Raw genomic sequence first — 12,645 nt, forward strand, 5'->3', positions numbered from 1 at the left:
TATTGCCAATGAGACAACTCTCCACCAGAGACCAAATGACATAGAAGTTAACAAATATGTGTCACTGTATGGCCTTCAACAATGAGCAAACCCCATACCGCATAGTCAGCTATAAAAGTTTGTTTCCCGTAATATAAAACATACAGTAAAAACTACATGTATGCCATCATTGTTTGGTCTTTTCCACGATTGTGAGAATCGGGAATTTTGCATCTTGATTCGAAGAAACTTTCAAAAATTAGTTTTACTGAGCTTCATTCAACTTATTAGGCCTAAGTTGACAAATATTGTGAAAATAAAAAATCAACTATGAACCGACGTACAAAACATTATGAAAATCTTAATAATCTTTTTGCCCGTTGTCTTTTTTGTAATAATGTCTCTGAGATCGGAATCAACTATATCTTCGGCACTGTTTTATGCAATATAACCAGAGATCGATAAATATGTTAATTTTCAGCTTCAAATTGTCAACCATATCCTACTGTGTTTATTTCCAATACAACAAACCCATGTATGTTTCATTTGTAGATTTCACATGTTGAAATCGATCATACATATTAATCCATCTTTTCTCTATATGTACTACAAATAAATACAAATGATAGCCTTCAGTTCAATGCGTTATCTTTGGTTTTAGGGAATATGTCTAAGATTTCTACTTGACGAACATTCAGCATAATAATTAAACCGAAGATATGAAAAGACAATTAGAAAAATAAAGCGTTTCGTGTACCTACCTTGATAGCATTTCTGCAGAATTTGTTAAAACTATATCCATAATATGTAAATATGAACTCATATCCGTTAATTGAAAAATAATTTTTGTGTAATCATTTTGATGTAAGCTGTTTTTCTTCTATCAGTTCGCTTCTACAACCGTCATTGAATCGATTTTCCTGGAGCTCTGGGCTATTCCATTATGACTTGGTTGATAGGGGTGATATCGTCACAATCGGTATTTTTACTCAAAAATTGATTTTAGATCAATAAGACGTGAAGTGAATATGATATTAATAAAACAATATAACCATTTTAATTGACAGCTGTAATCTTGATTAAGTATATTCTCTTTGTAATCAATAGGATGTTCCCAGTCAACAGACTAACAGTGGGCCAACGTTGGCAAATTGTCGGTCCGTTGGTCGACCGTTGGTGTTGGCTGCACAACATTGGCCCAACGTTGGCAAATTGTCGGTCCGTTGGTCGCACGTTGGTGTTGGCTGCACAACATTGGCCCAACGTTGGCCTGCTGTTGTAAATCCATATTATTATCTGATGTTGGTTATAAATAATCGGGCCAATGTTGGCATTACGTTAGTAGCAACATAGGGCCGATATGAAATTTTGTTAATAAAAATTGATTATGAAATAGTTTACGCTTTATTTCTCTTGGGAAGGCGGATGATTTCGATTGCTGCATGCTTTATGAAAAGTTAATGTTATACCGAAAGGGTTCATCAACTGAAATTACATTTACAACTCTATGTTGGGCCAATGCTGGGCCAACGTTGACCCTATATTATACTCTATATATAAGTCAGGTAAAATTTATACTGGAATATCATTACTGTAATAAAAATAAATATATCGTTAACATAGATTGCCTGGTTAAAAGTTTTAATTTATTGCAATCATTATTTATTATAACTTCATTCATTAAACTTTGTGAAACATAATAATTGACCAATTATATACAGAGTGATATTTGATACAGCCAGTCTGTTAATCAAGCACATTCTGATAAGGTTGACCATATGTTAGACAAATTTCATAGAAATAGTTGCTATGGTAATTAAGTTTATAGGAAATCTGAATGTAATGGGATGGTCACTTTTGTGGTTATTTCCTGTTGTGTATTTGTAAGAAAGCAGTGAAACGAAGAAAACAAAAAGAGAAAATCTTATTATCTGAGGTTCAAAGAAAAAGAAAGTGACATGTAAGTTAAAACTTTAAAAATTCTGTTATATATACGATTGTGAATGACAAACATATATGTTTTTTTTTAATCTGAGGGATGTTGTTCAAAATTAAAACATATAATTGCTATCATTTTATAATGTTGATCTTGAAGTTTATACGTTTCTGGCGAAATATTTTCTAGATTTTGTTTAAACCATTTCAATCCTAAATAATCATGAAATATTTGCCACTGAACATAAGTATCATCAAACAAATTGTAAATTGCTAATATTTTAATGTTTTATTTGTGAAATCTATAACGATTGCATTTATCACCATTATTGAAGTTAATGGAAACAATCTGTCTTAAGATGTACCTTGTTCCGTAATGTTTCAGAAATGTGGTATATTGATTTCTACTTCATAGAAATATAAATGAATTTGTTAGTTTTATTATTTCTAAATCGCATGCAAACATATACGATATATTTGTGAAACCTGATCATATACACACTTGCATGTGTAACAGTGTTTTAGATATCAAATAGAGTATTTATTTATTAAATTCATTGCAAGAATGTTGTAATTTATATATAATTATACGGACTCGACTGAATTTAGTTTTTTGTCCTCGGCAAAATTTTTGCAAAAGAAAACCGATATTTGAATACATGTAGTTTGTAGGAGTAAATATCAGTCACAAAAAGCTGACGCTTGAAATAAATAAAAAAAATAGGGGGGATGTAAAAAAGGACTATACCACACATAAGGATATTTATAAAAGAAAAAGACTATAAAGATTATTGTCTGATCGAATTACTTGAAGTAGCTTTTCTTTTTAATATACAATTTTACATTTAAATATAAATTTATAGGTAAGATATTTGAGTACTACAGAAGACAAAATAATTCAGAGGGCAAAAGGAATAATACAGAGCTAGGAATAATAGAAATTATTGACAACATCCTGGCTAGAAAATGCATGGGAATGGAGATGGGAAAAAATGCATTCTACCATTTGATAGCCCAGAATGATTAAGTTTAAGAAAGTAAGTTAACATAATAGCCATCATTTATGCTACATCGGATTCGAATTTCACAGATATATATGCATAACATGTTTAATACTACCGTTAATGCTAGTGTATTTAGATTTGACTTTGTGTTTTTTTTCAACTAGTTTTATTTATTTACTTAGAACGTTTTTTGACAAAGTTTCCTGTATCTATTTCTACACTCAATTGTCCTGCTTAACCTAGCTAGTGAGGTTAAGTCTAGCCATTATGGTAAAGAATTCAATATGCCTTTTGCCTTGGATTGTATAGGCTAGGGAAAATATAAAAAAAGAGTATTTTTTCTAACTATTGTAATGTGCCAGGACACCGGAAACAATGCATTTTTTGTCTCTTTGTTTATTTTTTAGGAGGATTTAATATATTCTAAATATACATACATTGAGTACTCATTTATTCATTACTCTATTACAGAGGTACGTGTAGTGAAATAACTTTTATGAAGATATGCTAAACTGGATATTAAAAGGATGTAACATTGGACGGAGCCAGAAATAGTGACAAAACAAAGTGTAGCAGAAAACAAAAAGAACACTCTTGTGAATAAAAACCATGTTGGAATACAGAACTAGAAAAATAGCTGTATAAAATGAATTATCAAGGTCGTCATACAGAGCTTGGATATTGCAACATAAACTGTAATGATATTATACAAATGGGATAAATGAATTATCATGAATAGACTTTAAAATTTTCATTCTATAGATCTGATTTAGCAACGTATAGATACAAAAAAGACTTTTTTTAAATTTGCTGGTTGTCTAGCTAATAATAAATTATATTTAATCATACCTTTGTATTTATATTATTTAAGAAAAATAGGTAACATGGATACGTTGATTGAGTTCATACAAATATGGGTATAATATTCAGAAGTACAATTCCTGGAGAGAGATTGATTGGTTGTTGGTTACTGAAACGTCCATTGACAAATATTTCATGCATGTTCAGGAAGATTGAGAGAAAGTTGCAAAATACAAAATTTTCGGGTAGTATGTAAGACACAACATGGTATAGTGGATCTGTAAAACGCAATAATTGCAACATTTAAAAAAAGTATTACTTTCGCAATTTTGAACTGATGTAAGAACCAGGAATTATTGCAGTTGTTGTCTGGAAGGGATTTTAGTATCCTTCATATGGATAGAAAAGTTTACAGATTGAACCAACGGAGTGCCAACGTTTGTTAACAGTTTGTTTTACTACGTTGGCCCAACGTTTGTTCAACATCGGCAAGTATTATTCCATCATTGGACCAACGTTGGGCCAATGTATTGTATAAAACCTTACAACGTTGTGCCAACGTTTAGCCATCACGTTGGGCCAACATAGGGCCACTTTGCACTTATACATTGGGCCAACGTTTAAAAACAACGTCGGGCCAATGCATGTAGATACATTGGGCCAATGTTGTGCCAACGTACCAATGTTGTCTGGGTTTAACGTTAAGAAAATATTGCTTGATTATTGAATCATAATTTATTATGACACAAGTAAAAAAATTCGAGAATTGTGCTTTGTAGTAAAGAAATAATACTTTGAAATAAAAATTAGTCTAGGGTTATAAATAAGATGATAACAACACCACTATCAGATAGATATCTTGAATTACTTCATCAATTTGGTTTTATCTTGTAATAGTGTTTTAAATTTTAATCTAATGATGTAGAAACCTGTTTACAAGTATCAGATATTCAAGATGTTGAATAACATTAGCAATGTTTTACAACTGAAGTTTCTGTTGCTTTTAAAACAACCACGCTAATTGTCGTTCAGCAAATTAGGAAAACATTGGATCTATTAATTATCTATCTAAAGCTACACCAGTGGCCTTCAATAGAAGAAAGACCCACTAAATGAGGGTGTGGATGGGGCTAACAGAATAGAGAATAATGGGCAAAAAATATAAAGAATGGAGAAAAATGGACCAGAAAAATCAAGAAAAGAGAATAATGAGGTGCTAAAATATAAAGAATAGAGAATAATGGGCAAAAAATATAAAGAATAGAGTAAAATTGCCTGAGAAATTAAAGAATACAAAAATGAAGGACACCCATCCAGACAATTCAATTACATAGAATTACTATATGATTGTATACTGTTTTCATCAGGTATATAAATGATTTTCAAGCTGTAGTTACGCTTTCTTGAAAATGTTTTGATCATCTGTTTTTGTTTTATATTTATTGTCATCAAGGCTTATATCATTTCTTGCGGCACAGTAAACTCTATGAAACAATCGCCACTATATTGAAAAGTAAAATAACAAAAATACCGAACGCCAAGGAAAATTCAAAAATGAAAGTCCTTTATCAAATGGCAAAATCAAAAGCTCAAACACATCAAACGAATGGAAATCAACTATCATATTCCTGACTTGGTACAGTAATTTCCTTATGTAGAAAATGGTGGATTAAACCTGATTTTATAGCTAGCTAAACCCGTGTATGACAGTCAAATAGAAACACACACATCATGTGTTTTGAGTGCTTAAAATTCCAAATCCTGAATCTTTTGAAAGTGAGTATTCAAAGATACCCAATATATAGAATTTAAATTAGTCTATGTTTCTCTGTGTCCGGTGAGTACGGCCCCACCCACCCCACACACAATATCAAGGCGTTTCATATTGACAATTCGGGATTGTAATGACAGTATGAATACACAGCCACGTCTGGTAGGAATGGCGACGTTGAATCTGATGTCTCGTGTAGGGGAATTGCAATGCTTTCTGCACGACGAAGAAGTCGTAGGTGGCATGTTACAAGGAATTATGTCTTTCCGTATCCAATATACTCTCATTTTCCAGCGACAGTCCAAATTTCCCGACCTTCATTCCGGTCGACCCGTACTTGCTTATACTGTAATCCAGCTTATTTTCGCGGATACTTTTTTTCGCGTTTAACCCTTGCTAGTTCATTTCGCGGCGATTTAATTTCGCGATTCTCAAATTTACTTGATGTAGATAAATAAGGGAAAATCCAATTTTTACCTAGTCGCGACGATATATATATATATTTATATATAGTAATAAGTAAGTATGCAATTACAGAAATATAAAAATGATTGATTTGAACAGTTTAAAATTAAGTTTTATGCATATATAGTCTATTTTTACCTATTTTAAAGGGATCTGCTATTATAAATTGACCAATAGTCATTCTAAGGGTCGCTGTTTCTTTGAATAGATCATTTTTTTTTAAAATATCAATGTCGATAAATTCCTCTGAAATTATAAATATAACAAATAAGAAGATGTGGTTTGATTGCCAACGAGACAGCTTTGGACAAGGGACCAAATGACGTAGCTTAAGCATACAGCCTTTTAGGAAAAACAATGTATGAATGAAAATATGACACGTTATACATTTCGTGCGTCGGAAGCGCTTTTATGTTTTTATCTTCATCAGGACTGCTCAAACCCAAACATTTGAAGGTCAAGGATGTATAAATAACTGAAAACGAGGCGAACTATATGACCAAAAGGGACCTTAATAGCACAGTCACATTTAACTAAAATAGTGTTATCTTTACATAGCACAGTGGCGGATCCCGAAATTTTCATAAAGGGGGGGGGGGGGGGGGGGGGCGGGGCACTGACTGCCAAAGAGGTCATGCTTCAGAGATTCCCTAAATAATCAACAACTAAAGGGGGATCCGGACACCCTGCCCCCCCCCCCTAAATCCGCCTCTGTAGCATAATTATATTCGAAACAAGCTCGGATGGCACAAGTCTGCAGAAGGACGGCATCATTGGGAATCAAGAATAAATTTCTTTACAAAATTTCAGTTGTCTATATTTGATAAAAGCAAATTCGTGCAAATAACTTTAAATATAGAAATACAAAAAGTTAAGTTGTAAAACAATATAATCAAGAGGTTATGAATGAAATCATTCACGTTCAATTGGCAAATATCAAACATGTCATGCGCACTTCATATAATAATAATAATGAAAAGTAGAAACTAAGCCGATCGTTTGACCCGTTAGAGGACGATCATTTGATTTTCAAAAGGGGGAGAGGGCAGGAGGATTTTGAAAATGAATAAATTGGCCTGCAAAGAATTGAAAATAAAAACTTTAAACAAGACAGGATGAAAATTAATATTCGGCGACACAAAATGCATATATATATATATAAGTCTAGAGATTTGCACAACGATACTTATATAAGATGGTATTATACGAAGATGTTGTTATTAAATCGTGTTGACAAATATTTCGGCTTAATAAATAGCCTTCTTCAGTGTCAATTATTTTTGTTGTTATATCCTTCAACTTTTGTGCAGGTTATTTTTGTTATTTATGTCCTTAATTGATCAGTTTATAAGTTTTTCTGAGATTGTTTGGATTGAAATACATTCATAAGATATCCGCACCCGACATCCAAGATGACCACCATCGCTTTGCATATTTTTATTGGATTAAACATCATGCAAAGTCATAATTGTTTTCTAGTGTAAATATGTATCTTAATTTTTGAAAATGACAAAAGAGCAGGAAATTAATTACATTAAAATGAGATTTAATCTGTAGCATCATCTTGAGAAAATGCAAATAAAATTTGAGCCCCTTCAATGAGGGTCTGTATGGTTTAATAAAATAGAGAATAATGGGGAAAAGGCGCAGAATAAAGGACACAAAAATAAAGAATAGATAAAAATAGACCAAAAAATGAAGAACAGAGAATAAAGGTCAAAATAATTAAAGAACAGAGAAAAATGGTCAAAAAAAAAAACAAAACAAGAAAAGAATAAATGATATAAATATTCAAAGAACGCAGAAATTCACCAACCCATCCAGACCCTCATCTATAGCACCATCTTGAGAAAATGCAAATACATGTTGAGCCTCTTCTATTCTGACACACCATATTCGATTAATTTATCGGAGATCAGTGCAGAACCATCAGTGTAATTCATTAAGAGTTATGAATGTTTTCTCGGAGATGACATACAGTACAGAACCATCAGTGTAATTCAGTACGAGCTATGAATGTTTTCACGGAGATGACATACAGTACAGAACCATCAGTGTAAATCAGTACGAGCTATGATCCTTTTTTCTCGGAGATGACATACAGTATAGAACCATCAGTGTAATTCAGTACGAGCTATGAATGTTTTCACGGAGATGACATACAGTACAGAATCATCAGTGTAATTCAGTACGAGCTATGAATGTTTTCACGGAGATGACATACAGTACAGAACCATCAGTGTAAATCAGTACGAGCTATGAATGTTTTCACGGAGATGACATACCGTACAGAACCATCAGTGTAATTCAGTACGAGTTATGATTATTTTCACGGAGATGACATACAGTACAGAACCATAGTGTAATTCAGTACGAGTTATGTATGTTTTCTCGGAGATGACATACTGTACAGAACCATAGTGTAATTCAATACGAGTTATGTATGTTTTCTCGGAGATGACATACAGTACAGAACCATCAGTGTAATTCAGTACGAGTTATGTATGTTTTTTCGTAGATGACATACAGTACACAGCCATCAGTGTAATTCAGTACGAGTTATGAATGTTTTCCGTTTCAACGATTTCTACCTTTAATAACAACTAATATTGATACCTGGTGTAGAATTAATTTATAGCTTTGTAATTTTATTTTCAATAATTAAAGCTTTCGGAGAGAGGAAATCAATCCGCCGACACTTGAATCAAGACATTCGTACGACCTGATGAGATAACGTGGGGTGGGAGAGGGATCGATGATATATAATGATTTTGGGTGGGAGAGGGATTGATGATATATAATGATTTGGGGTTGGAGAGGGATCAAGGAGATATAGATATATGACGTGGGGTGGGAGATGGATCGAATGGATCTATAAAGTTGGGTGGGAGAGGGACCGAGAAGTTATATAACGTGGGATGGGAGAGGGATCGAAGAGACACAAACGTATATAACGTGGGATGGGAGAGGGATCGAGGAGATATATGAAGTGGGGAATGGAGACAGAATGAGGAGATATATTTCGTTAGGGGAGAGGGACTGGGTATCAAAGGCATTATTCAGAATAGATTGATAGTCTTTATATTGGCTAGGATTTACGATAGCATGAAATTTAAGAATATACATGTATAAAGTTCCTCTTTTGTTAACTCAACAATATGCTTGCCGCACAGACGTTAGTTTCTGACTGGAAATAACAGCCCTCTATTGTTAACTCGACACTATACTTGTCTGGAAATAACCACTCTATATGGTTAACTCGACCCTATACTTGTATGGAAATAACCGCCCTCTATTGTTAACTCGACACTATACTTGTCTGGAAATAACCACTCTATATGGTTAACTCGACCCTGTACTTGTATGGAAATAACCACCCTCTATTGTTAACTCGACACTATGCTTGTCTGGTAATAACCACCCTATATGGTAAACTCGACCCTGTACTTGTATGGAAATAACCGCCCTCTATTGTTTACTCGACACTATGCTTGTCTGGTAATAACCACCCTTTATTGTTAACTCGATCCTGTACTTGTATGGAAATAACCATCCTCTTTTGTTAACTCGACACTTTGCTTGTCTGGTAATAACCACCCTATATGGTTATCTCGACCCTATACTTGTCTGGAAATAACCTCCCTCTATTGTTAACTCGACACTATGCTTGTCTGGAAATAACCGTCTTATATGGTTAACTCGACAATATACTTGTCTGGAAATAACCGCCCTCTATTGTTGACTTGACACTATACTTGTCTGGAAATAACCACTCTATATGGTTAACTCGATTCTGTACTTGTATGGAAATAACCACCCTCTATTGTGAACTCGACACTATGCTTGTCTGGTAAAAACCACCCTATATGGTTAACTCGACCCTATACTTGTCTGGAAATAACCGCCCTCTATTGTTAACTCGACTCTATGCTTATCTGGAAATAACCACCCTATATGGTTTACTCGACAATATATACTTGTCTGGAAATAACCGCCCTCTAATGTTGACTTGACACTATGCTTATTTGGAAATAACCGCCCTCTATTGTTAACTCGACATTATACTTGCCTCTAACACTTTAGTTTCTGACCGGATGTGGCAATATTCCTATTCACTATGTTGTTTGCCTAATGTTCAGTGGCAACTATTTCATGCATTTCGTACGGAAATGAAGTAAGCAATAAAACACATACTACATACATTTGTACTTATTATGTATAGTTTATCGGGTTTCTACACATCGATATCGTAAAATATCAGTTGCGAGCCACAGTGTGAACTTTGTGGCGAGTGAGCGCAGCGAAAGAGCAAAACTTGAAAGCTACACATTGTTTCGAGCGGCTGATATTTTACGATATCGAAACGAGGAAAACCCGATAATCTGATTATTGTTTTATTACTGTTATTCTTGTCACTCTCTTAGAAAGGTTTACGCTTGACGAAAGTATGCTTGATAATGTCTCCTCACATACTGCGACGTCGCTGATAAGTTCTCCTCAGACATTGTGACGTCACTGATAATGACTGCTCACGTCTCAAAGCGGGGATACGAGAATTACTGAGCGACTGAGCAGGGTGATATAAGTGAAGGAGGGACGGTAAAAGAAATACTACGACAAGTTGATAAATATATGAAACCTGAATAGCTCATGGATTTGGAAAAGTGATGCATGATGGTCTTTATTTTTCACATTTCATATCAAAATACTTGTTTTATTGGTCAAAACGAGGATAAGTACCGATTATCTGGTTGTCTGCATATTGATATTGTAAAATATCAGCTGCAAACCACAATATATATGAAGTTTTTTTATCGATTGAGTTCAAAAAGGCTTCACATTGCAATATCAATATGCAGACAACCAAATCAAATCATATCAAATCATTTTTTTAGTGTACAATCCAAATATTGGGTTGTTACCAAGACAAACATGACAATATTTACAAACATACCTATCTAAAGTTAACCAACATTCATATTATATAAGTAAATCGTATAAGTTTAGATATTTTAGAGAAAGGTGATACTTTTGCAATACTGAAAGTAAAAATTACAGTATTAATGATATTGTTATAAAATATACAACCTGATAATCGATTTATCGGATTGTATTTGTATATTTGCATGTTTTTCTTTCTTTCGCCATCAAACCAGGAGATGACGTGATACTGAAGTTCGGATCAAACTTATCAACGTCGGTTCATTCATTATGACGTCGATGATATGTCCGGGTCAAAGTTATTTAGGCCAGTGTTAACGTATTTGACGTCACAAAGCCGTGATATGCAATTTTATGAAGAGCTGAGCAGAGTGATACAGACAGTGGGAACACCGATAACATTCCATTATCTAACACGTGACTGAGAGTACAACAGTTATTTGAATGTTACCCTTTCTTACTAAGTGAAATCTATTTTACCCATCATTCTCTTTTAATTATCTATATTGCTTATTATTCTCTATTCTTTATAATGTAACACCCCATTATTCTCTATTCTTTATAATTTAACACCCCATTATTCTCTATTCTTTATAATTTAACACCCCATTATTCTCTATTCTTTATATTTTTTGCCTATTTTTCTCTATTCTTATTTTTGTTTTGCCCTTTATACGGCACTTTTTGCCCATTATTCTCTATTCTGTAAACCCCATCTAGGGTAAGATCCTCGTGTATGGCATGGTCGGACGGTCCCGCTTCAACATCTTTTCTACACCTTGGTACAAGAGGATGATAACACGAAAGAGCATACAAGAGGCATTACAAAAGTTAATGGCTATTAGCAGGCTTTCACGGAAGACTTGCACAATTAAATATGTATATTCAAATAATAGAAGAAACAAGAGGCGTTCAAATGACAGCTAACCGGGCTTTTTTTTTATCTTGGTAGTGTCACTGTTAAAATAGCCATATGTCCTGATCGCAAATGGAAAATCGTCAAATCCATTCTTGAGAAACAATATATTGGGAATTAAAAAGAGATTTGATTAAGCGTTCTTGGGTTATCGCACAGAATCAACATAAAGTGTCAATTTCCATTTTGTCATAAGAAACAACATATACTGGAAATTAAAAAGGATTGGATCAAGAGTTCTCAAGTTACCGCATGAAATCAACATCAAGTGCCATTTTCCAATCAATAAAGGACCATAACTCATGAAAGGCAAAAGTAATAATCGTCAATATGGAACTTCACCTCAATTTTGTATTCAGTAACAACATATCAATATTTGAAAAGAATTGGTTGAAGGCTTCTCAAGTTATTGCGCGGAAACGATATACAATGCCATTTCAAAACCAATCAGGGACCATAACTCCGCGTAGTGCTGCAATTCAAAGTGAAAACTTTCGATATCGATCTTGACCTCCATTTTGTCATTAGTAACATGATAAAAAATTAAAAAAAACATTGATCGAACGATTCCCAAACTAATGCACGAAAACAGCTAGAGGTACCCGCCCGTACTCCCACCCTCCCATTGGCCGTATTTTTCCCAAATTAATAACCAGATTTTTTTTGTCGATAACCAGGTTAAAACGGAATACGATGTAAATTGATTGCATTTTGTTTTCTAGAAAGTTTCTCAAATTCATTATTACATGATTTATACAATATATATAATAATATATCATTTAACCTTGAAAATGCAGAACCCTCAACATAAAATCACGATATTCATACTCCGC

At 33.6% G+C, this 12,645-nt stretch overlaps 1 protein-coding gene and 1 long non-coding RNA gene across 2 annotated transcripts in view; one reads left to right on the top strand and one right to left on the bottom strand.

Moving 5' to 3' along the window:
- Positions 1 to 894, bottom strand: part of LOC127723881 (potassium voltage-gated channel protein Shaw-like) — a 66,060-nt gene extending 65,166 nt beyond the window's left edge. The window contains exon 1 of the mRNA XM_052230599.1: positions 741 to 894. The gene's annotated coding sequence lies outside the window, so the exon portion shown is untranslated. The remainder of the gene's footprint in view (positions 1 to 740) is intronic.
- Positions 895 to 2,715: 1,821 nt separating this feature from the next.
- LOC127723294 (uncharacterized) lies at positions 2,716 to 3,766 on the top strand. Its single transcript, XR_007991986.1, has 2 exons — positions 2,716 to 2,951; positions 3,390 to 3,766. It is a non-coding gene; the product is annotated as an uncharacterized LOC127723294 (long non-coding RNA).
- The last annotated feature ends 8,879 nt before the right edge of the window (positions 3,767 to 12,645 follow it).

This window comes from Mytilus californianus, unplaced genomic scaffold (genome assembly GCF_021869535.1).
Source record: "Mytilus californianus isolate M0D057914Y unplaced genomic scaffold, xbMytCali1.0.p SCAF_13, whole genome shotgun sequence".
Taxonomy (NCBI): Eukaryota; Metazoa; Mollusca; class Bivalvia; order Mytilida; family Mytilidae; genus Mytilus; species Mytilus californianus.